This window comes from Orycteropus afer, unplaced genomic scaffold (assembly GCF_000298275.1).
Source record: "Orycteropus afer afer isolate SDZICR_OR568_19922 unplaced genomic scaffold, OryAfe1.0 scaffold00684, whole genome shotgun sequence".
In the NCBI taxonomy this organism is placed as follows: Eukaryota; Metazoa; Chordata; class Mammalia; order Tubulidentata; family Orycteropodidae; genus Orycteropus; species Orycteropus afer.
The window spans coordinates 669,012-695,933 of record NW_006922271.1 but is presented as its reverse complement, the minus strand read 5'-3'; the positions used below and the strand labels follow the sequence as shown (position 1 = coordinate 695,933).

The 26,922-nt window shown below is 41.5% G+C and overlaps 1 protein-coding gene and 2 non-coding genes across 3 annotated transcripts in view; all 3 read right to left on the bottom strand.

Moving 5' to 3' along the window:
* The window catches only part of LOC103210983, a 652,718-nt gene that overhangs the window by 38,380 nt on the left and 587,416 nt on the right, over positions 1-26,922 (bottom strand). The window lies entirely within an intron of this gene.
* TRNAM-CAU lies at positions 2,370-2,441 on the bottom strand. The gene has a single exon. It is a non-coding gene; the product is annotated as a tRNA-Met (tRNA).
* TRNAV-UAC lies at positions 22,581-22,653 on the bottom strand. Its single transcript has one exon. It is a non-coding gene; the product is annotated as a tRNA-Val (tRNA).

Genomic DNA, 26,922 nt, shown 5'->3' with positions numbered 1-26,922 from the left:
CCTCCTTGGGTTTCTGAGGCAGTATCACTACGGAAGTAGATTGCCCAACCTTCCTTCCCAGGAGTGGCTGGTGGGTTTGAACCACCAGCCTTCTGCCTAGCAATCAAAATGCCTTAGGCACTATACACTAGAGCTCCTAATTTCATCTAAATCTTTTGTTATTTTATATTTTGTGTTTAAATCATTAATCCATCTGAAATTGAATTCGTACATGGTTGAGAAGTAGATGTAGCTCATTGTTTTCTCCTCAGGCAAAGTCATTTGTGCCATCGCAATTTAGTAAAAAGTCACCTTTACCCACTAAGTTGAAATAATAATTTTGTCATGTTAATTTCCATGTATCTTTGTATCCATTTTTTACATTATCTATACAGTTTTGTTTTCTTTTATTTGTTCTTAAGACAGTACTAAAATCTTTTATTAAATTTTCCTGTGAATACTTTTTACTTCTAGAGAATTCTTCCCCTAGAACATCCTTCCCCTAAATGATCCAAAATTTTCAGGCACAGGGGAATAAGGAAATAAAAAGGATAAGAGACCCAAATAATGTTTTATCTTGTAATTTCCACCCTCTAGTGCCTAAGGCACTTGACTGCTAATCAGAAGCCTGGCGGTTCAAACCCACCAGCCACTCCTTGGAAGGAAGATGGGGCAATCTACTTCCGTAGTGATACTGCCTTGGCAGTTCAAGGAGGGGTCGCTTTGAGTCGAGTCCGACTGGACAGCACATAACAACAACAACAGTAAAGAAATGAGTTCAGATTGTGATAATGAGCACACATATGAACCAGCAGCCTGGAACAGAAAAATTCCAGTCTTGTTTAGTTACCTTACTCATAGTAAAGACCTGGATGCCATTCAACTCAACAGTTTCCTTATTGAACCCTGAAGGCTTTGAAGAGAGCCAAAAGACAACAACTGTAGGTCATGCAAGGGCTTAAACATTTGCTTGAGATATTTGGAATATTATAAAGTGCGTAGCTTGCGTGAGTGAAACCAAGAGTTCAGTCTCCCAAGGAAATCTTTTGACTTTCATGATTCATGCTTCAAGGACAGTAGGTAGTTCTCTATTTTGTCTCCCCCTCACCACAACTCCCACTATTCCCTATTCTTTATTTCTCCTACTTGAAAAAAAATAAAAAAACAAAAAACCTGTGGCTGTGTAGTTGGTTCTGACTCATGACCACCCTATTCAGAATAGAAATGTGCTCCAGAGGGTTTTCAATGGCTATGATCTTTCCGAAGTAGATGGTCAGAACTTTCTTCTGCCACGCCTCTGGGTAGCTTGGAACTGCCAACCTTTTGGTTAGTAGTCAAATTCAACCATCTGCTCCTTTTTTTTTTTCTTCCCTCCCTTTATGGTCTTTCCTGCCTACATGCAAAGTAAACCAATGACAAAGTGCAGTCTATGTGCTCTTTTTAAGATAAATTGAAAGACTGCATTTATGTTTTGAAACTGTCAGAAGCACTTTAATTAGAACAAGCTAGTGTATAAGTGCAAGAAACCTACAGATTGAATGGCAGTTTCAAATCATGGAATCACATTGGGGTTTTAATAATACAGATGAATCAAAGAATTTATGTAGGGGAAACTCAAAATTCATTGTAAGCTGGGATACATCCAAAGTGATGATTACAATAAGTACAAATAACAAGCTGCCACTAAGGAGCTCTGGTAGCACACTGCCTAACGTATGGGACTGCTAATCAGGAGGTAGGTGATTCAAGCTCACCAGCCACTCTGTGGAAGGAAGACTGGGCAATCTACTGTAAAACTTTACTGCCTCAGAAACCCAGTGGGGGCCCATATGGGTTACAAGTGACTCAGATAGCAGTGGGTTTTGTTTTGTTTTGTTTTACTGACATCACTACCAATTTCAAACTTTAATGTTGTTTAAAAATTGATGACTCAGACTGGCAAAACAGTCTCTGTGGAAAAAAAAAAAAAAATTGACAACAAAGAGAATCCCTCCACTTTTACATCAAATGGCAAGAAAATGCAACAGAAAGAACTATCACTAGTGAAAGCTCAATCACATTAACTTTATCTGGAAATTATTTTTCAATAGATTAGTTAGTTTTGTTAGCCTGTAGACACTTCCTTTAGTTTCCTAGGCCCTAAGTAATTGATATCACTATAACTGATTAAATAAAGGTGTTTATGTCCCTGAAGTTTGCATCATAGCTTATATTTAATTGTAAGTTTCTTTCTTTTTTAAAAGCAGAAGTTCTTCCGATTTTATATATTCTCTGATCAATAATAAAAACAGAAAAATTAATAACAGACTTTCGCAGAAATCAAGGGCAGTTTCAGGGATAAATGTTTTTTGACCAATTACATTTTGTTGAAAAGGCCACTCAAAAACTCTTAGCAGAGGATGGTTTCGATCCATCGACCTCTGGGTTATGGGCCCAGCACGCTTCCGCTGCGCCACTCTGCTAGTTGGTAAAGAGTGGTTGCTATTCTCCTTTATCATATAATGCATCAGTCACTTTGCCAAAATAAATTTTTTCCACTTTTTTAATCTACTTTTTTTTTGTCTCTCTTTTCCTGTGGTTTCTCTCTTTTGTCCTCTCTCGTACTGACTCCCTCAAGCCGGATCTCCTTACAACTTCCGCTTTCCCAATCAGCCAAAGATGCTTCAAACTCTGACACCGTGTTTTTCAGAAGCTGCTCTGAGCTCTGAGCAGGAACTGGCAGAACAAGTCGAGCAAGGCCCCCAGTAGTCCTTGCTTGGGATGAGTCTGGGGAGGAATGAAGTCAGACTTGCTGCCCCGAGAAATGAGCTCACTCCTTCATTTCCTGTTCTCAGCAAAACTTCCTTCAGAAAACTAGAATCAGCATTCCCACGTATGAACTATTTAACGCTGTTCACAGCTTGCCAGGAACCTGGTCTACCAGCGCTAACCTCTGCCCTTGGATTCGTGGGGGGCGGAGGGGGGGGGAAGGCCTCTGATCCTATTGGGGTCTTGTCTGAGGACGGTTTTCTCTCTTGCCTTTTGCTACTGTTGGCTCTCCCAGGCCAGTGGTCTGGACAGAGACCTGTGACATCTTTTCAGCCTGGGCTATGTCGGCCGAAGCCCTTTCGCAGCTTTCTTCTTCCTCTTTCCACCAACCTCCTCATGTCTTCTCAGGAGTCTTCTATCTTCTTCAAGTCTTGTTCTCCCAGTCCTGGGATAGGCACGGGATTGATGGCCAGTTCCCTCCAGCAGATCCATTTGCATTTTCTCTTTCTTCTCTAGGAAACAGGTTGGGACATTGAAGTTGGCTGATTTTTAGGGTTAGGAAGAAGTTACAGAACATGAACTTGAGAAAACTGGCTGGAACAATTCACGCAGACAAGACGAATTAAAGAAAAACAAAACCAAGTCCCACCAGAACTTGACCTAGAATCACTAGATTCAAAGTCCTGGGTATTGACCATTATAACATAGAATCTCTACTTTCCCTACAGGGATGAGCTTTATCCCTTCCTTTAGTGCCCCAGCTCCTCTTTCCTGGGTCAAACATTTTCATTGACCTCACTACACTAGGGTAAAGCCTCCAGAGACTGGGAAGCCTCCCAAATCTGAACTTAACCTTCTTCAGACAAAAATCTGAATGGAAAAATATTTTATATCCAAAAGCTAGGACTCCTCTTCCCCTCGCCGTCTGTTCTGGTTACCTAGTGCTGCTCTGACAAGAATATACCACAAATGGGATGGCTTAAACAAACAGGAGTTTATTCTCTTACAGTTTGGAGGCTTTAAGTCCAAGTTCAAAGTACCAGGCTCTAGGGGCTGGGTGAAAGCCCCTTGACTTTGGGCTTCAGCTCTGCCTCTTGCTCCCAGCCCACTGTAGCTCCCAGTAGCTACTGGCTGCTGAGGCTAACCAGCCCAAGATCGACAAATAAAATGGCACGGTCCCACTGTTACCAAACCACACAGCAGGCCATTCATTCAAGTCCATCCAAGTCCCAAGGTCGGCAGAGCATGACAGGCTGTTGAACAACAACGCAGCTACATGCAGGGTCAAGGGTGCGTGCCATAAGCTAGAGACTATCCCCAAGGCTTCTCCTTATATATAGGAAGCAGACCACATCCTAAAGACAGCTACTCAGCTGCCTGTGGTAGATCCCACCATGGAGTTGATTGCCAGTCTCATCATGGGGAATAACTACCACCAGCTGCCCAGCTACTCAACCAGGCCCAGGCAAGTTGACATACAAATTTAACCACCACACCATCCCTTTGCTATCTACCCTGCTCCATCCCCTTTGCTAAACCTTTTTCAAAAATCTCAAGGCATTTAGGATTGTAGTCCTGACTTTGTCTTTCACCAAAAAATGAGAGATGAATTGGAAGGATGTGACTGAGCCCTTGCCATGTGGCAAGCAGTGGGTTACCTCACTACTCACCACGATTAAACGTGATGAAAGTTTATCTCTATTTTACAGGTGAGGAGACTAAGGCATACATTTCACCCTCAGTGCTCAATTTTATGTCCATGCTATTTCATTTCTTAAAGGCAGATGAGTGGGTGCTTTTGAGGAAAAGTAAAAGAAGCATTTTAGAGAAATTACTTCAGGAAAAGCTAGTATTTATCAGAAATAAGTGTGTTTGAACAACAAGGCTGGGAGGGAATTTTTGTGCCATGGGATAATTGTCTTAAAGAGAGCAGTGAGGGATGGACAGATTCTTTGGTGCAGGGTTACAGAGAGTGGCCAGAGGAAATGCGTATTTCCCAGGCCCAAAACTGAAGCAGGGTCTTTGGTTTCCCATCCCACAATCATGAAAGATGCCCAGTGAGGACCCCAAATAGACCTGCAGAAGTTTCCCACACACACACACACACTGCCTCATACATCCCTATGCGCATGTTCATAAGGGGCCTGCAGGTTATTAAATTGTACAAGTCAGTCTTCTTGCTGCTTCCTTAGAGCTCAATGTGAAGTCCCAACTGAACTTTAGGAAAGAGCTTTGATAATGGTTAGACGAATAAGTCCCTCCAAAAGCACCTCAGAAGAAAGGCCTGGCTACCAGCTTCTGAAAACTCATCCATTGAAAACCCTAAGGAACCCAATTCTACTTTGACACACATGGGGTCACCATGAGTTAGAATAAACTCTATGGCAACTGGTTTTTTTTGTTGGTGGGCAGACCTCTCCCCCTGAATAAATGTAGACTGAGAGGCTCTGTCGCTTTGACTGCATTATCACGGCTAGCTGGAGAGCTGTGTTCCAGGAGGACAAGCCTTTCTGAGTTTACAGAAGGAAACTCTGGATGAGAGAGGAGGTGCCCCTCGTGGACAAGGGTTGTTGTTGTTAGGTGCCATCGAATTGTTTCTGACTCGTAGTGACCCTATGTACAACAGAACAAAACACTGCCCGATCCTTCTAAAGGTTTTCAACGGCCAATATTTTTTAGAAGTGGATGGCCCCATCCTTCTTCCTAGTCTTAGTCTGGAAGCTCCACTGAAACTTATCCACCATGGGTGACCTGCTGCTATTTGAAATACCTGTGGTGTCGCTTCCAGTATCACAGCAACACACAAGCCACCACAGTACAACAAACCAATAGAGGAGTGGTGATGGACACCGGCGTAAGGTGCGAAACCAGCTGGTGACGCGTCCAGTCTGCTCAGATTTCCTGACATTTCTTTTCAGATCCATGTTTGAAAGGTGACTCTCCTTTAAAGCTTTGGTTGCTGTCTTTTCTGCTCAGCAGCAGGTGGGGTCTTTCCTGTAATCAGCGAATTAATGACAAGTCAAGAGACCAGGATGAGGATGGTTAAGGACTATTTGTTGTCTGCATGGTAGGAACAGGAAATTGCCAGGAGAGAGGCTGAAAATGCTCGGCCTACGATTTCCATTTGCCAAAACATAGAACGTGATGGTAACTGCCAGTTTTGAACATATGCAAAGATATTCAGTTATGTCTTGATCTCCTTAAGCATCAGACCGCTGATACTGATGACCATGAGCCCTTCTAATCCGAAGATCAAACTACACTCCCCTAGAAAAGTGTCTTAGATCTTGTTTTAGTTACCTAATAGTGTTCTAACAGAAACAACACAAGGTTGGTGCAAATTAAGAACTGCAGCTCTAGTGGAAGGCTCTCTCTTGTGGTCCTGGAGAAGCTCCTTACTTCTTTTCAGCTTTTGTTTCTGGGTTCCTTGGAGATTTCATGTGGTGTAGCTGTTATCTTCTGGGTGTCTGTGCTTGTTTGATTGGTTACTTGCTCAATCTGCTTTTTCATAGCACCAATGAAATTGATTGAAGACACACCCTTCACTGTCTCATTAACATAACAAAGTAAACCCATTCCCACATGAAATTATAACCACAGGTGTGTTGTTGTTGCTGTTATGTGCTGTCCAGTCGGACCCAACTCATAGCGACCCCTCCTTGGGTTTCTGAGGCAGGCTAAGATTTATAACATATTGGAAGAGGGCACCAATTCAATATATAACAGATCCATACATTCAAAATTTTATAAAACTTTTCAGAAGGTTCACGGTTCTCCTTTACTGCTTACTGTAAAATCTTCCTCCCCACTTAGGAATTATTGTCCAGACTTCATCACTCACTGGTAACTTATTTGCAACAAGACAACTAATGAAAAGGGGATGAATCTACTCAAGAAATTTTTTTAATTGTATGTGAAAGCTTACTAATGTAATCATAAAATCTTTGTTCCTTCTCTGAATTACATTTGAAACTTGAGTCTTTGTTGCTATACTGATGGTGTCATTAAATTTTTCTAACAATTTTTGAGTCAGAGCAGTATATCTTCTCCAAAGTCCTATCATTTTCCTACCCTCATAAAATTCACCAGAAGAGTCCTTACAAACCAACCATTGCTTTTCTTTTGCATAAGTAACCAGTATAGAATGTTTTCATGTTACTCCTCTCTTTCCTACCTCTCCATTTCTCTCACGTTTCTTGAAATGGATAAGACATGAATATCTTAGTTATCTAGTGCTGCTATGACAGAAATACCAGAAATGGGTGACTTTAACAAGCAGAAATTTATTTTCTTACAGTTAAGAGGCTTGAAGTCTGAATTCAGGGTGCTGGCTCTAAGGGAAGGCTTCCTTTCTCTTAACTCTGGAGGAAGATCCTTGCCTCTTTGAGCTTCTGCTCTTGAGCATCTTCATGTGGCCTGGCATCTCTGCTTCCTCACATGTTTGTTTAATTTCTTTTATAGCTCAAAAAAAAAAAAAAAAAAAAATCAGCTCAAGATATACCCTAATCCTGCCTCATTAGCATAACAAACACAACCCATTCACAAACAAGATTATAACTACAGCAGAGGTTAGGATTTACAACATGTATTTTGGGGGAACAAAATTTGGGGGGGACATAACATTCTACCTTTGGGTTCTCAAAAATTCATGTCTTTGCCACATGTAAAACACATTCACCCCATCACATCATCCCAAAAGTCCTAAATCAACTCCAAGCCCAAAATCTCATCTTCCCAAAATCAAATATGGGTGAGCCTTTAGGTGTACTCCATCCTGGAACAAAATTACTCTTCATCTGTGAACCTGTGAAATCTAAATTACAAGTTACCTGTTTCCAAAGTGCTGTGGTGCAACAGGCACAAGACATTTCCATTATAAATGGGAGAAACTGGAGGGAAAGAAGGGATAACAGGAACCAAAAAAGTACAAAACCCAGCAAAGCAATTTACATTAGCTCTCAAGGCTTGAAAATAATCCTTTGTTCTCTGAGAACATCTGGGCAAAGGCCTCACCTTAAAGACTACGGGTGTTGGCCACACCCTCTGGATTCTGTGTGGAGGCCCCTCAGCCTTAGGCTTCAGTTCTCCCTTCCAGGCACACTGGGACAACTCTGCTCCCTCAGCTTTGGGTGGCCTCATTCTCCCAGTCATGTGAGTGGCACCCTCACCCCTCAGCTCTGGTAAGCCCCATTCTTCTGCTCCTTGGGCATGGCAGCCCTGCCCCCTCAGCTTTGGACCACAGCCCCATTCTACTGGCACACTTTAATGGCAGTCCCACACTCCAAAATCCATTTGTTAAGAAGATTAACTCTTTGAAACCTATGAGCCTTTGGTTCTACCCTTTGAAATCAAGCAGGCTCTGCTTCCCATGCTCCTTCCAACTGTTCTTCTAGTCTCTGAGTTGCTCCAGAGATGATCCTTTTCTTTTCTTGGAGCAAAACAGATGTAGCTCCTTTGTACCTGTAGAATTGCAAGAGGCAGACAACTTTCTTTCCTTTCATTCTTTCTTTGTCCCCTTCAGTCTAAGCTAATGGGTTTTTTACTGTGGTAGTTGGTTAAATCCATCAGACACAGGCTTAATCTCTTCTAGAAAAGATTATGTGGCCACATCCTTGATGAATATTCTAGGACACGAGTCCTTCGTTTGTACTACAGACTTTTCCACATCTTCAAGTTCTGTTTTCATTTTGCACAGTTCATTTTTAAGTCTTTTCTCTTTTCTCTTACATTTTACTCTAAGTGGCAAGAAGAAATCATTTGGTCCATTTAAGATCTTGCTTAGAAATCTCATCAGCCAAATACCAAGTTCATAACTTACAAATTTTACTATCCACCAAACATTTGAACATAATTCAAACAAGTTCTTTGCCACTGCATAAAAAGCATTGCCCTTCCTCCATTGTCCAATCACATGTTCATCATTTTCTTTTCAAACTTCACCCAGAGCACATTCAACATCCACATTTCTAGCAACATTCTATTGCTGATGCCATATGTATTCTGCAAGATGATGAAGATTTTCTTTATACCTCTCCTCACTTCCTTCTGAGCCCTCACCAGAACTTCCTTTGATGTCCATAATTCTACCAATGCTTTCTTCAAGGCAATCTAACCTTTTACTATTAGGCACCTTAAAGCTCTTCCAGCCTCTACCCATTACCCAGTTCCAAAACCACTTCCATATTTTATTTATCTGTTAGAGCAGCACCCCACTCCCCAGCGTCCAACTCCTAGTACCAAATTCTGTCTTAGTTATCTAGTGTTGCTATAACAAAAATACTGCAAATGGGTGACTTTAACAAGTAGATATTTATATTCTCACAGTTTAAGAGACTAGAAGTTCAAATTCAGGGTGCTAGGTCTAGAAGGGTTTCTTTCTCTTTCAGCTCTGGAGGAAGGCCCTTGTTTCTTTGGGCTCCTGCTCCTTGGAGATCTTCACATGGCTTACCATCTCTCTTCCCCCATCTCTGCTTATTCACTTGCATGTTTAACCTCTTTTGTATCTCAAAACAGATTGACTCAAAATATACTCTCCTCCTTCCTCCATAACATAATGAACATAATGTAATCCTCTTTAAGATAAAATTATCCTGCCTCATTAACATACCGGATGCAACCCATTCACAAATGGGATTATAATCACGGGCATAGGTTAGGATTTACAATACATTGTTGTAAATTGGGGGACCCAATTAAATCTAGAACATTGGCTAAAACATTTGGTTTTCAGATTGACTGGATTTTTCACTTCAGAATGGACTGACATTGTGTATCCTGGTGTGAAGTAGTTACTGTTAATCAGAAGCTGCAACAGAGTCGTGGGAACTGTTGATGTTGTGTTGCTTATTTTATGTCTATTCTGAAGACTAAGTAAACTTAATGATGGAATCTACTGTGTCTATGAGTTTGATCGATAATCCACATGCAGAATGGCCAGTGGCCTTTCTATTAGGTGATCTGCATAGTGGGGTCAATAGTGGTCATGCAATCTCTTTAAAAATATCAGTTTCTAGATGTACAACTTCCAGTTTTACTCTTTCTCGTATTTTACCTATTAGCAGACACATCTGTCAGGAGTGCGTCAGGTTCTACCCTTCCCACCACATCCTTTATCCCTCTGGAATACTAATATAGTTCATTGCATTAGAGTGTAAAATGCCTCTGGAATAAATTAAGATACAATAAGAATATTGTCTGGTCTGGGAAGCCCTTTTAAAGCAGGCACTAGGCTCCAATCCAGTTGCTCAGATTCAGATAAATTTGCAGATGAGGCAAGAATTTCCTTATTTTCTTCTAAAAAATCTGATACATCATTGTACAAAATGGCACAGATTGGTGGTAATATAGTTCTTTGTATTTCCTTGAACTTTTATTTGAATTTATAAAAGAAACTTGATTATCAACTTTTGCAACATTTTTGGATACCATAAATCTATAATGCATTTTACCAGGGTATGAACTCTCTTGCACTCTGCATTCCCTATCCGTTTTGCTACCCACTTATTTATTGGGACTATGTACTTCTTATATTTACTCCATCTTAGTGGGGATATAGGAGCTCTGGTGTCATAGTGCCTAAGGCACTTGACTGCTAACCAGAAGGCTGGCGGTTCAAACCCGCCAGCCACTCCTCGGAAGGAAGGAAGGTTGGGCAATCCTACTTCCATAATGATGTTGTTGTTGTTGTTATGTGCCGTCGAGTCGGCCCCGACTCGTAGCGACCCCTCCTTGGGTTTCCGAGGCAGTATCACTACGGAAGTAAGATTGCCCAACCTTCCTTCCGAGGAGTGGCTGGTGGGTTTGAACCGCGTCTGGTTAGCAGGCAAGTGTCTTAGCCACTATGCTACCAGAGCTCCCTGGAAACCTTATAGGGCAATTCTATTCGGTCCTATAAGTTGCTATGAGTCACAATCAACTCAACAGCAATAGGTTTGGTTTGGTTTTGGTAAGCTGTATGCCAAGTACTGGCCAATTGTCTTTTTGTTATTGAACCCTTAAGTTTTTAGGAGGAAAAAAAAAGTACTCATGGATATATAAAACACTTTGAGAAAGCTCAGCCCATTCACCTCACTTCACTAACTGATACAGATTCAGCAAACTTATTTTTCATAATTTCTTATTTCTTAAAATTCATTACTATCGTGGTCAGCTTCAGAATGGTTCATCTAGAATCAGTTGAAGCAGAGCTTGGACGTTTGGGTCAGGTACCAAGGGCATTATTTAAGCAGGTGGTCAGTGTTGGAGAGAGAAAATAACAGATGGTAGGTCCGTAGGTATAGAGCTGGGTGTACTCATAGGAGACATCTTTTTGAGAAAGAAAAAATAGGAACAATCTGATTGTCCAACAAATAAGATTTAATCAAATAAATTACAGTACAGGTGCAAAAACTGCAAGGAGGCCACATATTCTGACCTCCTCTAACTGTACAAGAGGAAGACAGGATTACCAGCAGTAACCCAAGGCCTATTCCTGCCAGGCCAGACATGCTGCCTCCCTCCAGCCCTTTCTCCAACGCTTCCTCCCAAAGCACCACCACCTCTCTCCTGGGTTCGTTAATTCACTGCAGTGGCCACACAGAGCTCACAGATTATGGGGTTTATTAGGAAAGCACCACAGGCTACAATTCAGGTTCAGGAAAAATGCTCAGTCTCTCTCCCAGCCCACCGTCCCTCAGCCAACAGTCTCTCACAGTCTCTTTCCCAGCAGTGCTGGTCCCTCGGTGTCTCACTTAGCAATGTGTGTCTCTTGCATCTCTTTCCCAGCAACGCGTGTCTCAGGAGCCCGCGTCTCTTTCAGCAGCACGTCTTCCTCCAGACTCACAGAAGCACCAGACTTTGTAAAAGAAAGAAGGAAGGGGCCTGGGAAGTGAAACTTTGGATTCTTAGATGGTTATTTTTTTTGGTATTGGCTCTTAAAGGAGATAATTGATCCAGAGGCTAGGGCTTTTGGTTATACCCAGCCAAAGGCCCAAGGCCATATACATAGAATGGGATGGTAATCAAGGTGAAGAGATGAACCTGGAATGTCTTTAAAAGGATTATGTGTTTTGGATTATGTGTTTATCTGAATGTACTACGGCTATTGAATATTCTCTTACCTGCTTGTACATTAGAAACGTTTATGGGTTATGTGAATAACATATGGGTTATGTGAATAACAGAGAGCATGTAAGTCCGCCTTCAGCCAATACATGATTGGATAAGTTAAAAGGGGAAATAGAATTTGCCCAGCAGAACCACAGGCTTTTGTTTTAAGCCCTATGTGGAGAGAGTACTAGGAGCTTAGGTAGAAAACCTGAGCCCCACCCAGTACTACTGAGGGACAGTGGGCTGGGAGAGAGACTGAGCATTTTTCCTGAACCTGAATTGTACCTGTGGTGCTTCCCTAATAAACCCCATAATCTGTGAGCTCTGTGTGGCCACTGCAGTGAATTATCGAACCCAGGAGAGAGGTGGTGGGTGCTATGGGAGGAACGGTTGGAGCAAGGGCTGGAGGGGGGAGGCAGCATGTCTGGCCTGGCAGGAATAGGCCTTGGGTTACTGCTGGTAATCCTGTCTTCCTCTTGGAGGGTTAGAGGAGGTCAGAACATGTGGCCCCCTTGTCCTTTTTGCAACAGGGATAGAATGGAATGACACAGATAACATAGAACTTTATGATATTGGTGTTTGAAATATGACCATGATATAAACATCAAAAAAAAAAAAAAAAAGATATGTAACCGCAGGAGGACAGGATGAGTGGAGATGGTGTGCACTGCTGTTACCTGCTTGGGAGATTGTGGAACACTGAAGTGGAAGGCCGAAGGGGCCCCTCACTGAAAATTACAGAACTTTAACAGACTAGCAGGCATGATTAAAGTCAACATTAATCATACTGACTAACTTGCAGGTTTTCCCTCCCTTTTGCTTTCTTTTAAATGAATGGAATAGCCAACCTCTTTATGGACGGTAAGTTCCTTACATTTGTTAATTTAAATTATATATTCTTCTAAGCATAACCCTCTCCCATGACTGGTTTTGTCTGAGAACCATAACATCTGAAGCAAGATAACCCTGTGAAGAGAAATGCTGAGTCTAGACTAACCAGGGAAGAGAAGAACAAAGATATTCCCGGCAGTCCAAGGCATCTTCAACCCCCTTCCCAACTCCTTACATAATCTTGTTTACTCCTTTGCTCCAGGAGACAGACATTTTAGAGAAATGGTTCTCTCTGTCTCCTGGGGCATTGATACTCAGCAAACCTTTTGCTTTCCCACTTCAACCTGTTGTGAACATTGGCTCTTGTTTTCCTACAAGATGATAATGGTGTAGGGTTAGTGAAAGGGCTGGAAAGAAAGGTCCCCTGACTGTGTCCAGGAGTATCATTTCTGCAAACAGGTGTCTTGAACCTTGCTGATCTGCCTTACCAGAGATGAGGCTTAAAGAGAGGGCAACAACTCACCATAAAGGTGTCATTCATGAATAACCCTTATGACCCCAGAGCTAGCTGTGAGCCAATGCCTGATTTACCAAATATAATTTACCCATATCCACTCACATGTGTATTTATTTTCATATACTGATATTGCCACCATTAAACAAAACCCAGTTAATTATTAGTTTACATAGAAAGTAACTTTCTTAGTACAATGCAAATTAATACTAATAAATTGAAAAGGACCAAAGGAAAAATATATAATAAAAAGAATTGATTTATAACAGTTGATACTTGAAATAAGATTCTAAAAGAAAATAATTGAATTGCCTACAATCAGTTAGTAATAAAGTAAATTTTTCCAGGGTGCTTTGCAATGAGAAAAAAAAAAATGGGGAAGGGGAGAGACTTATTTGGATGCAACTAAATATACCATGAACTGCCAGAAAATCTGTTTGGGGAGAAGTTCAGCCAGAATGCTACTTAGAAGCAAGGATGGCAAGCCTTCTTCTCACATACTTTGGAAATGCTATCAGAAGGGACTAGTCCCTGGAAAAGAGAAAAATTGAAAAATTAGAGTGTCAGCGAAAAAGAGGAAGACCCTCAACGACATAGATTGACACAGTGGCTGCAACAATGGGCTCAAATATGGCAACGACTATGAGGATGGTGCAGGACCAGGCAGTGTTTCTGTCTGTTGTTCCGGAGTCTCTGTGAGTTAGAAGTGACTTGATGGCACCTGACTTTAACAATATTAAAAATTTATAGTCTAATCTAGTTTAGGGATAAGATTTATACCAAAAAGAGTAAACTGGGATAGTCTCATTCTAAGAATTTCAGGCATAGATAACTTAAACACGTACTGAAATGAGTCCTCCAGCATTACTGTTGTCTGTCGCGGTGGTACCTGTCCCAGAAGCCCTACAGTCCCTAGGTCCTGCTCTCCCACAAGTGCTGCGCCCACCCATGCTGCATGCTAGGGTCGCGCTCCTCACTGGGACGCAGGGACACAGGCGACCGTCCAGGCCCGGTGCACCCCAGCCCCCTCTCAGTTCTGCTCTGCTCGAGTTGGTCTCCCCGGGCCACAGGTCTGCTAAGGTCGTTTCAGAAACCTGGGTAAGGGACCCTGGGCCACGTGTAACAGCTGGCAGCAGAGAGAGCAGAGGCCAGAACTCCTCACCTTGGCATCAAGGTAATGGGGCAGATGGAAAGGGAAAAGCAAAAGGGTTTATTGAGTATCGATGCCCCAGGAGACAGAGAATAACTTCCCTGAAATGTCTGTTTCCTGGAGCAAAGGGGTGAATATGATTATATAGGGAGATGGGAAGGGGGTTAAAGATCCCTTGGACTGCCAGGAATGTCTTTGTTCTTCTCTTCCCTGGTTACTCCAGACTCAGTGTCCCTCTTCCCAGGGTCATCTTGCTTCACAGTTTACAGTTCTCAGCCGAAATCAGTCATGGGAGGGGGTTATGCTTAGAAGAATGTATAATTGAAAAATAACAAACCTAAAGAACTTAGCATCAGTAAAGAGGTTGAGTATTCTATTTAACTTAAAAGAAAGCAAAAGGGAAGGAAAAATAGCAAGTTAGTCACTATGGTTAATGTCGACTTTAATCCTGCCTGCTAATCTGTTAAAGTTCTGTAATTTTCAGTGAGGGGCCCATTCGGCCTTCCACTTCAGCCTTCCACATCATGGCAATGCCATGTCTGTCAGAGAACTGTGCACCACAGGATTTTCATTGGCTGGTGTTAAGAAACTATCTCCTAGGGTGGTCCTCAGTCAAGTAGTGGTTAGCCCATTGGCCTACCACACAAACGGTCCTCTACTGAAAACTGGGTGGAAACTTTGAGTTTTTGAAAATCAGTTCTTAAATTATATTAGGGATTCTGTGCTTGAACCAGAATATAAATTTACATTTGGACCAACCAAAAGAACTTTAATCCTCTCTCTTATGCCCTGTATATGAAAAGAGAAGTGTGTCCTGACCCCAACATGTTGGCAGTCTAGTAACTTACTTTCTTTCAGTAGATTCCAAGGAGCTTCCACCTATTGACAGAAACACATGCTGTGGTTTCTTGCTTGCATCCTGTCTGTGGAACCCAAAGAGTGTGAACAGGAAGTGTTAGTCCTCCTTTAAGAAGGAGAAGGGCTATGCCTGGAAACCAAGAAGCAATGGCTCCTCTAGTGTTAATTATAACCCACTGCCGATTACGACTCAATGCCTTCATAGGGTTTTCAAGACTGTAAATCATTATGAAAGCAGACTGCAAATCTTTATGGAAGCAGACTGCCTTATCTTTCATCCATGGAGCAAGTGCTGGGCCCAACCACTGACCTTTTGGTTAACAGCCAAATGATTTAGCCACTTATAATTGACACTTAGCTCCTTAGTGTCAGTTATAAGACACTAGCAATCTCTATCAATTTTATTCTTACTGGACCAATGTTTTCAGAAATCATCAGTAGGAGAAGTAGAGAAATGTGTGAGTGGAGTGAGGTGTGAGGTGGGGAAAGATTAATGTTTCTTGCTCTCAACTACACAGACATTTCTGCCAACCAGAGATTATTTAATTACCTGACTTTCATCAGTTTCTACTTTCTATTGTTCCTGCCTCAGACATGCAGGGACTTGGTTCTCAGCAGGCTTGACCTTAGACTCTTCAGCTCAAAGGTGTGCCCCCTCAGTTGGAAATGCATGTCCTCACTTTTGCAGAAAGCCTGGAGCTGTGTGGGGCAATGGGTACGACTCACCACTGTAGGTCTAGGCTCTGTTGAGGGTCCTAGCTCACTGCAGGGATATTCCTGAAATTCCACTTAGATACAGAACTCTTGGGGGTGGGGATGGGTGGGGTGGGGATTTAAGGTGAGTTTACTGCATGGATACAGAGAAAGGTCTGTGGACTGGACACTGAGGCTATTGTAAGGAACATCTTTCTCCCTGAAACTGAAACTTCCCAGGATAGAGAAGCCAGCTTAACCTGAAACTGGGGGCAGGAAACAAAGCTGCCCTTGGTGGCAGGAGAGATTCAAACCATGATGTCAGTTACCTAGGTGATGTCAGGTTGTTTCTACACAATGATGACAAAGGGTCCCATGACTTGAAAGACGGGATTTTATAGGGCACCTCTTTGTACTTCCATCCCTAATCTTACTCACTGTGGTGGAGTTGGTTCCAACTCATAGTCACCCCTCCTTGGGTTTCCGAAGAGGTAGCTCTACAGAAGTAGATTGCCCAGTCTTCCTTCTGAGGAGTGGCTGGTGGGCTTGAACCGCCAGCCTTCTGGTTAGCAGTCAAATGCCTTGTTGTTGTTGTTGTGTGCCGTTGAGTGAGACCTGACTCATAGTAACCCCTCCTTGGGTTTCCAAGGCAGAGGCAGTATCACTACGGAAGTAGATTGCCCAACCTTCCTTCCAAAGAGTGGCTGGTGGGTTTGAACCGTCATCCTTCTAGTTAGCAGTCAAGTGCCGTAGGTACTATGCTACCAGAGCTCCTGAAGGCACTAGTAAAAGTAAATGGAAAACTGTTATTAGTTACCCTCCAGTGGATGCTGACTCACAGCTACCCCATGCGTTACAAAATAGGGAGCTGAGGAGAGATGGATGACTGAGGACCCAGATCCTTCCAGAATGCAGGTTTCGGTAACTTCACCAGGTAAAGAACCCTGATGGCCTAAGATTCTGGCTAAAAGGCAGAAATAGGATCAGCTTACAGATTGCTGGAGCCAAACTACATTTGAAAGATCCCTAGGAGGGAAAAACAGTTTGTGACTGACTGAAAACCTGAAGGTTTGCCTTTAGAATGTTCCCAGCATACGACAGAAGAAAAGGTCTGGCCCTCTGCTTCCATTATGAATACAGCCAAGAAAACCCTACAGAGTGAAGCTCTATTCTGTAACAGGATCAGCAGGAGTCAGAATCAACTCAACCAACAGCAGGCCCACCTGAGAAGGAAACCATAGATGTCAATTAGGACTTCACAATCAATTTTGAAACCAGAATAGTAGTGGCTTGCATATTTTCTATTTGTTATGTGTATTTATTTGTATATGCTAACCATTGTTTTCCTCTTTCTCCTTTCATTTGATTTTATATGCAAGTTGTTGGATGTTAGTTTTAAAGTTTCATCTCCAGGTGACAGAATATTCAGTGGGACTATGACTGAAGTGACTCCTCATTTGAAGGAAAAGGTGAGAGATTTAACAAAATTTTCAATGGCTCTACAATGTGGTACAGATACCTATATTTTTTTATGAGGAGCCCATTGAAGTCCTCATTAATACTTCTTCTGAAACCATCTTCACAGTTGGAGTCCCTTCAGTTGAATTCCAGGAGTGTTTGATTTCAGGAATTCCTGAACTCTTCCCCACCCCAGGGGAAAGGGGAAGTGTCCAATAAAGGGGCAAAACCCAAACCAAACTCACTGCCATAGAGTCTATTCCAACTCATAGCAACCCTACAGGACAGAGTAGAAGGGCCCCATAGGGTTTTCCGGGGTTGTAAATCCTTACAGAAGCTGACTGCCTCATCTTTCTCCCGTAGACCAGCTGGTGTGTTTGAAGTGCAGGCCTTTTGGTTAGCAGCCAAATGCTTTAACCACTGTGCCACCAGAGCTTCTTAAGGGAGCAGAGACATTCTATACAAGATATGTGTGTGAGACAACTCCTATGCCACCTTGAACTTCAACTGCTTACATATCATGCTGCATAAACTCCATCGGCAACAACAAGCACACTTCCCACTTTGAAATGACTACTATTAAGTGATTTTGAAAACTAGAAAATTGAAAATAACCTCTCAAATTGAGGGCTTCTCAGGCACCCAATTCTCAAGACTCCAGCTGCATCTGAAGGCATCTGGATTTGATCCTGCCTTTCTATTGGCACAGATGAGAACACCCTCATTCACCCACATTCTAACATATGGATCTCAAACACTCTCCCCTCTGATTGGATTTCTACCAAATAAGGCAGCCAATTCTTCAACCTATGTAGGTCTCTAGGGTTTCTGGAAAGTACATTGTGGGTTAAGGTTATATAGATATTCAACCACCATACAAAATTTTACTTGGCATCATAAGGAGAAGTAAATTGACCAGAATCAAACCCAGATGTCCTGCATGGAAGGTGAAAATTCTCCCACCAAACCACCACCATCCCTTGTGCATACTGTACTTCCATCCATCTGTCAGTGGAGGCCTTTAGTTATCACGTTGAATAGGTTTCAGCTGAGTTTACAGACTTAGATGGATGAGGAAGAAAGGTCTGGTGATTTATAGCCAATGAAAATGCTATGAATCACAACGGTTCAGTCCACAACCAATCATGAGGATGACAAAGGAGCAGGTAGTGGTTTGTCCCATTTTGCATGGGATTGCCTTGAGTAGAAAGGATGGAACAAGTCCATGGCAGATAACAACAGTGCAAGGAGAAACTGTGTATCCGGTGCATGCAATGGTGTTGTTGTTGTTGTTGTTGTTAGGTGCCATCAAGTTGGCTCCGACTCAGTGACCCTGTGTACAGCAGAACAAAACACTGTCCGCTCCTGTGCCAGCTCCATGATCCTTGCTATACCTGAGCCCATCATTGTAGCCACTGTGTCAGTCCATGTCATTGAGGGTCTTCCCTTTTTTCGTTGACCCTCCACTTTACCAAGCATGATATTCTTCTCCAGGGAATGGTCCCTTCTGACAACATGACCAAAGTGGGTGAGACAAAGTCTGGCCATTCTCGCTTCCAAGGAGCATTCCAGCTGCACTTCCTCCAGGACAGATCTGTTAGTTCTTTCAGTTCCATGGTACTTTCAGCATTCTTTGCCAACATACAATGGTAGTTAATATAATTGTTTTATTATGAAAAATATGGCAAATATTTTCTTTAATATTTGCTTCCAAATTTAATTTTTATCATGATTAAACATTTTCAAAGCATAAAATATAAATATGTATCTTTAAAATGTTTTAATTCATATCAATGGAGAAGGGTAAAACAGGAACATAATTAGAAATAATTTTCATGATATGAAATTGAGACATTTAATATTAATTGTTCATGACTAATCACTTTGTTTACATCTGCTAGTAAAAGTAGTCATAGAAGTTTGTATTTCCCTATATATCATCAAGTCAAAATAATGAAAAATTTCATTTCCCCAGATAAAATGAAACCAAAACCAAATGCTGCCATGGAGTTGGAGTGATCCCTCCTTGGGTTTCCGAGGCAGTATCACTACCTAAGTAGACTGCCCAATCTTCCTTTCGAAGAGGGACTGATAGGCTTGAGCCACCAACCTTCTAGTTAGCAGTCAAATGCTTTAGGCACTATGCCACCAGAGCTCCTAGACAAAAATGAAGGCTTCTTAGAAATAGTATCCTCTAAGTGGGAAGTGCGCTGTTACATTATGAGATTGCAATCAGTATCATGAAACAAAATGTGTATGAACTGTTGTATGGGAAATGAATTTGCTCTGTAAACTTCCACTCTAATCACACACACACACACAAAGTTGCATTCTCTAACATTGTTTTGTTTTGAGTAATATCCCACCCTCTCAGCTTTCTATCCTGTTCCACCAGCATGAATAGAAAGATTAGGATTGTTGTCATCTTAACCTCTTTACCTCTGTTAGTCTGCACTCTTCTAGCAAAGTCACTCTCTAGCTATCTTTTTAAAATTTATCTCCAAACCCTACATTTTCCACCAGCTAATACCTTATTTCTCATTTCCTTTGCAGCAAACTTCCTCTGAAGAGTTACCTATTTTAATTATATGCAGTCTTTCTTCTATTCTTTATACCAAGCAGAGGTTTGCTATCACTGCTCAGTTAAAAATACTTTTCTAAAAAGAGAGAAGGAAAGATTTTATAATTGTACATCTGTAGGAATCATTTATATCAGACTCTCAATAAATACTAGTTTCTGCCTCCTCCATCCTTGACAGAGGATTTTGATCCTCTCAAAATATACAGAGTCTGAAATATGATTTGCTTTAATATAAGGGACAGCCAATTAAATTTACTCATCATCAATTAAATGAGAAGAGAATTCATGAAATTAGGATTGTTTGAATCCTCTTGATCCACTAGTGACAAAAACTTGAGGTCCATGTGGGATTTAATAGGCTATTTTTTAGACAGTACAGAAAAACTGTGTAGAAAGTACAGAGTTCCCATGTGCCCCCTCCCAGTGTTAACATCGTCGATTCCTGTGCATTTATTATAATTGAGAAACCAATATTGAACACATTATTATTAACTAAATTTCATAGCTTACACCAGGGTTCACTCTTTGTGTTGTATAATTCTATGAGTTTTGACAAATGCATAATTTCATGTGTCAACCATTACAGTATCATACTGAATATTTTCACTGCCCTAAAAAAAAATTTAAAAACTCCACGTGTTCATCCTTCATGTCCTTCTCCTAAAACCCTGGCAACAATCGATCTTTTTATTCTCTCTATAGTTTTTGCCTTTTCCAGAATATTGTATAGTTGAAATCATATAGGATGTAGCTTTCACTTAGCAGTATGCATTTAATGTTCCTCCATGTCTTTTCATAGCACAATCTCTGATTTCTTTTTGTTACTGAAAAATATTCCATTGTATCACAGTTTGTTTATCCATTCACCTGTTGAAGGCCATCTTGAGTCTTCTAATTTGGGGTAATTATGAATAACACTGCTATAAACATTTATATACAGTTTTGTTGTTGTTTAGTTTTGTTTTGTTTTATGCAGACAATTGTTTTCAATTTATTTGGGTAAATACCTAATATTTACCCAGTTGTTAGATTGCATGGTAAATCAATAAGGAGCTTTGGTAGCACACACCTAAGGCATCTGACTGCTAACCAGAAGGTTGGTGGTTCAAACACTCCAACCACTCTGCAGAAGGAAGGTAAAGATTTACTGCCTTGGAAACCCAATGGAGGTTGCTATGAGTTGGAATCAACTCAATGGCAGTGGGTTTGTTTTTTGGTTTTGGTGGTTAGCTTTGTTAGCAAGATGGGGCAGTGTTTCATTCTTCTGTACATAGGGTCAATATGAGTTAAAATGGACCCAATGGCACCTAACAACAACATGTTAGCTTTATAAGAAACTTCCGGACTTGTCTTCCAAGGTGGCTGTACCATTTGCATGAAGGAGAGCTCTGGTGGCTTCCCATCCTCACCAGCATTTGGTATTATCAATGTTTTGGATTTTAGCCATTCTATTTAAGGTGTGTAGGAGCTCTGGTGACCTAGTACCTAAGACATTTGACTGCTAACCAGAAGGCTGGTGGTTCAAACCCACCAGCCACTCCTCGGAAGGAAGGCTGGGCAATCTACTTCCATAGTGATTGTTGTTGTTGTTGTTATGTGCCCATGGAGTCGGACCTGACTCATAGAGACCCCTCCTTGGGTTGCCGAGGCAGTATCACTAAGGAAACCCAAGGAAGGGTCGCTATGAGTCAAATCTGACTCGATGGCACATAACAACAACAACAGGCAGGCCTTTTGCCCATATTCCTAAAAGTGGAGATGCATGAAATATATTTGTGACCTTGTTGTTGTTGTTATGTGCCGTCGAGTCGGCCCAACTCATAGTGAGCCCTCCTTGGGTTTCCGAGGCAGTATCACTACGGAAGTAGGATTGCCCAACCTTCCTTCCAAGGAGTGGCTGGTGGGTTTGAACTGCCTGCCGTCTGGTTAGAAGGCAAGTGTCTTAGCCACTATGGTGCCAGAGCTCCCATTTGTGACCTTAGGATAGACAAAACTTTCTTAGAGAGGCACAAGATAATTAAACATAAAAGTTAAATGATTTGGACTTCATGAAAATTAAGAATTTTATCAAAAGATACCACTCACTGACAGGACGAATATATACAAATATCCTATAAAGAACTCCTAACTAAATGATATAATATAAATCAATGATAGTATTATCAATAAAAATCATTTTAAAAGACCAAAAAAAAAAAAAAAACAACAACAACAACAACCTAATCAAAGAAAAAATGACCTGCAGTGATTCGAAGGGGGCCCTTTTCCATATTAGGAATCACGAAAGGTTCACTCTCCCAGGACAGCAAAGGGTGGTCCAAAACTCAAGTCGTATCCTCATGGCGACCCCTCCTTGGTTTTCTGAGGCGTTACCACTACGGAAGTAGATTGCCCAACCCTCTTTCCGAGGAGTGGCTGCTGGGTTTGAACCGCCAGCCTTCTGGTTAGCCTTGGTACTGTGTCTAAGGCATTACACTACCAGAACTCCTAAAGGTTGGCCAGGCGGGTCTTATTGACTTAATAGTCTGATTCAGAAGCTGTGGAAACCCAGTGATAGACAATGCAAGGGAAAGTACGAGTGCATGGCGCCATACCCCTGCTTGCGTTGCTATGGTTAGGCCAGTTTTCAGCTTCAGCACCCTCTGGAACTTTTGGAGTAGTTACCTACTTTAAGAAAAGACTGTTTCCGCCTGGTTTCGAACCAGGGACCTTTCGCGTGTAAGGCGAACGTGCTAACCACTACACTACGGAAACTACCACAGGTCTTATAGGTATCACTGAAAAATCAAATGGAAGTTTCCTCGATGACCTGTGTTCTGTAAAGTCTAATTTCTCTCTTCTTTTAAAACATTTTCATATATGCTGCATGTTTGTTTTTCCCTCAAACCATCAGTATCAAATATAACAAAACCAAGAAACCAATGACCCAAATCCTTCCCAAATTCCAGGCCTGGAAACCTAAGGAAATTGATTTCCAAGATCCTCTTTGGTACTGTTCTATGCCTATCTCTGTCCATCCAATGCATCTTGGCAATCACTTATTGATTCCAAAGTTTGGGCCTTTAGAAACCAGGATCACAAGGAGACTGCCTGCACTTTGTGTCAGGAATGCTTGGCCCAAAGAGACTGCAATGCAGAATGGCCATAGGGTCTGCCAGGATAATTTCCCACCCCACCCCCCAAAGCCTTAATCATTCAGCAGCAATCTCACCCATCTGTTTTTTTGTGTAGCCCTGTGATTTTATTTTATTTATTTATTTTTTTTTTAAAGAGGAGTTCTGGTGGTGTAGTGCCTAAGGCATTTGACTGCTAGCGGGAAGGTTGGCTGCTAGCCGGAAGGTTGGCGGTTCAAACCTCCCCAGATGCTCTGTGGGGAAAAAAAAGGGCAATCTACTTCCATAAAGATTTACCATCTGTGAAACCAAACAGGGGTCACTGTGAGTCAGTAGCCACACGATGGCAGTGAGTTTTTTTTCTTGTTTGTTTTGACATGATTTTAAACTTCAATAGTGTGCTGTTGATCCTGACTCATTTTTTGTTAGTTTTCTCTCGACACTGGAAAAATCTACCCAGCTTGCTACATAAACATCTGCCTCATTAGTTGTGACTGCTGGGTAGTATGAAGTTTGTAGCCACTGCAGTGCACCTACTTGTCCTCCTGATAGACATCCAGTTTGCCTCCAACTCTCTGCTCTCTCACATTGCTACACTAACTAACCTCAGTGAAGCCACCTAGGATGGAGCTGAGCCGGAATGTTACTGAGAAACATTCCAGGAAGTGGAATTGCTGGAGAGTAATTTAAAAGGCAAGGAGCTCTGCTGGTGCAGTGATTAAGCACCTGAGGATAAAGGTGCTTCCATAAAGATTACAGCCTAGGAAACCCTACAGGGCAGTTCCACTGTTCTATGGTGTCACTATGAGTTGGAATCAACTTGATGGCAAAGGGTAATTAAAAGGCTATTCAAGAATAAACACTTAATTCCAGTGCTGCAAAATCTAAGACCTAGATTTGCAAAGCTAAGATCTTCTCATTAGTTCATGTAGAAATTCATACATACACTATTTTTATCATAATAAACTGAAACAGATGAAGAACATTTAATGCACCTTGGTGTGAGAAAAATTCCCACGGGAAGATAGATGATCTATGAGGTAAATCTAAATCTGAAACATTGAGGGGAAGGACAGAAGGTATTTTGCATAAAAGTACTTTTCAAGTTTAACACAATCTTTGCTACTAATTGACGTAGGTAGGTAGGTAGGTAGGTAGAGAGAGAGAGAGAGAGATTACTATTAATAACCTAACACTATTTCAGTAATGTTATAATATTTTTAGAGTTTCAAAGGAACATGAGGCAATTATTTTTATCTAATCGTAAATTTTCCTGCAGGTGAGGACAAGTAGTTAATTTTCCAGTAATTCTGGCTTGAAAAAGCCCAGTACCCAACCTGTAGATGAGACTCTTAGCTTATTATCATCTCTTTAATGTTAGTAAAAACAATGGTGATGCAGCAGTTATGCACTAGGCTGCAAACCATGGTGGGGTGTTTTGTTTTGTTTTGTTTTTTCCTGGGGAGAAAGGTGCTGCTATCTGCTTCCCTAAAGATTATAGTACAGAAACCCTATGGGGAAGTTCTACTCTGTCCTTATAGGGTCACTATGAGTCAGAATCAAACTCTGGGAATGAGTTTATTGCTAGTACAATTTCAAGTATCTCTGACTGGGAGATTGGGGCAAGGAGACAGAAGTGGAGCTTTTGCCATGGGACTACAATGATTGTTTGTCCTGAGAAAGAAAAGGCTCTTTTTTGTTTGTATAACGTAATCTTTCAAGTTTATGGGTATTAGTCTGTCGATAGGCTATGTGCAAGTGATGGCCTTCTGATGGAAATTGAACATTCCAACATCACAAGAATTCCTAGCTGCTTATTCTTCTAGTTTTCAGAGTGCCTGGTTTTGCTTCATAATTGCAGCAGGGAATCTGTAAGCGTGGAATTGAGTGTAGCTAAGATCCTGTTCAATTGTGCTCCCCACAAAGAATTCTTCAGTCCCTACAGAGAATAATTTGGCAAGATCTACCAACATTTCAAATGCGTATTTCCCTTGATGGAAATTTCCCTAAGTATGCAAAGTATACTTGCACACATAAGGAATTGTGTATCTTCAAATTTTTCACTGCAGCATTATTCATAATGATTAGATAAAAACTATTTATCATCAATATAATTAACTAAAGGAAATTATGACATATCTACAAAATGGAAATAGTGTGATATTTAAGGGAGTAGGAGACCTCTATGTACATAATTGTAAAGATTTCCAAATATATTAAGTGAAAAAAGCAAGGTAAGGAACAAAGTGTCTAGAATGTTACCATGAGAGGGTTGGTGGGAGGGGATGGGAAAGTAAACGTATTTGTATTAGATTGCATGTGTACTTTTTAAAAATATCTCTGCAAAGATCATCAAAAAACTCATGACAATGGTAACCTGCTGGGGTGCTGGGGACCTGGCAGACTAGAAACAGATGTAGGAAGGCAATGTTCACTGCATTTCTTTCCATACTGTTGCTGTCTAATGAATGTATTAACTATTTTAAAAATGAAAGAATTTACAAAAACACTATAAACACATAGTAAACGGGGAGAGCAGTCCCTCAACTGAAGTTAAGTTACCTATTCTAAAAAGAGATAAATAATTTAAGGGAAAATATACTGTGGTATTGGAGAAGAATATTGAAAATACTATGGACTGCCAGAAGAATGAACAAATCTGCCTTGGAAGAAGTGCAGCCAGAATGCTCTTTAAGAAGCAAGAATGGCCAGACTTCATCTCACCTAGTTTGGTCATGTTGTCAGAAGGGACCATTCTCTGGAGAAGGGCATCATGCTTGGTAAAGTGGAGGCCATTTTGGATATTTAAAGTGACTGAGGGAGCAACCATTTTGAATGTTCACAAGCAGCAGCCATTTTGGATATTTAAAGTGACCGAGGGTGCAGCCACTTTTAATGTTTACAAGTGGCAACCATTTTGGATTTTAAAGTAATAGCATTCTCATTTGGATTCCAGGGACCTAAGAACAGGCAGCAAGGTGGGAAGCAGGGAGAGGACAGAAAAGGCAAAGGGGATAGGAACAGATGGAGGAGTCAACCGCAGGGAGCCAGGTGAGGAAAGGGAACCCAGGCCACCCCCCACAAGCAGTGAGGCAGGAAGCAGGAAGAGGACAGAAAAGGCAAAGGGGACTGGAACAGATCGAGGAGTTAGCTGCAGGGATCCAGGTAAGGGTGGTCGGAGGGGTTTCCAACAGCTAAGGGAGACAAACTTGTCTGTTGCTTTGTCCTACTGTGGTGACGTGTTGCTGCGAGTCTTGAGGTTGTGCCACTGGTGTTTCAAACCCAGTGGGGTGAACTTTTTGCACAGGTATCAGCCCGGCTTGCAGACTGAGACAGACTAGGAAGAAGGAGAAGGCCATCCACTTCTCAAAGAATTGGCCAGGGAAAACCTTATGAATAGCAGAGAAACATTGTCTGATACATTACTGTGCAAATTTATGAATAGTCCAGAAACATTGTCCAATACAGAGGAGGAAGATGAGTCACTTAGCTTAGAAAGCTCTCAAAGTAAGAATGGGAAAGAGCTGCATTATCAGAGTAAAATCAGCCTTAAGGTAAAGCTTTCAAGACCTCCATTTGCTGATATGGCACCACTCAAATTGAGGAGAAACAGCAGCAAACATCCATTAATAATTGGAACATGGAATGTACGAAGTATGAATGTAGGAAAATTGGAAGTTGTCAAAAATGAAATGCAATGCATAAAGATTGATAACCTAGGCATTAGTGAGCTGAAACAGACTGGTTTTGGCCATTTTGAATCAGACAACCATATGATCTACTATGCTGGGAATAACAGTTTAAAGAGGAATAGCGTGGCATTCATCATCACAAAGGATGTTTCAAGATCTGTCCTGAAGTACAATGCTGTCAGTGATAGGATAATATCCATATGCCTACAAGGAAGACC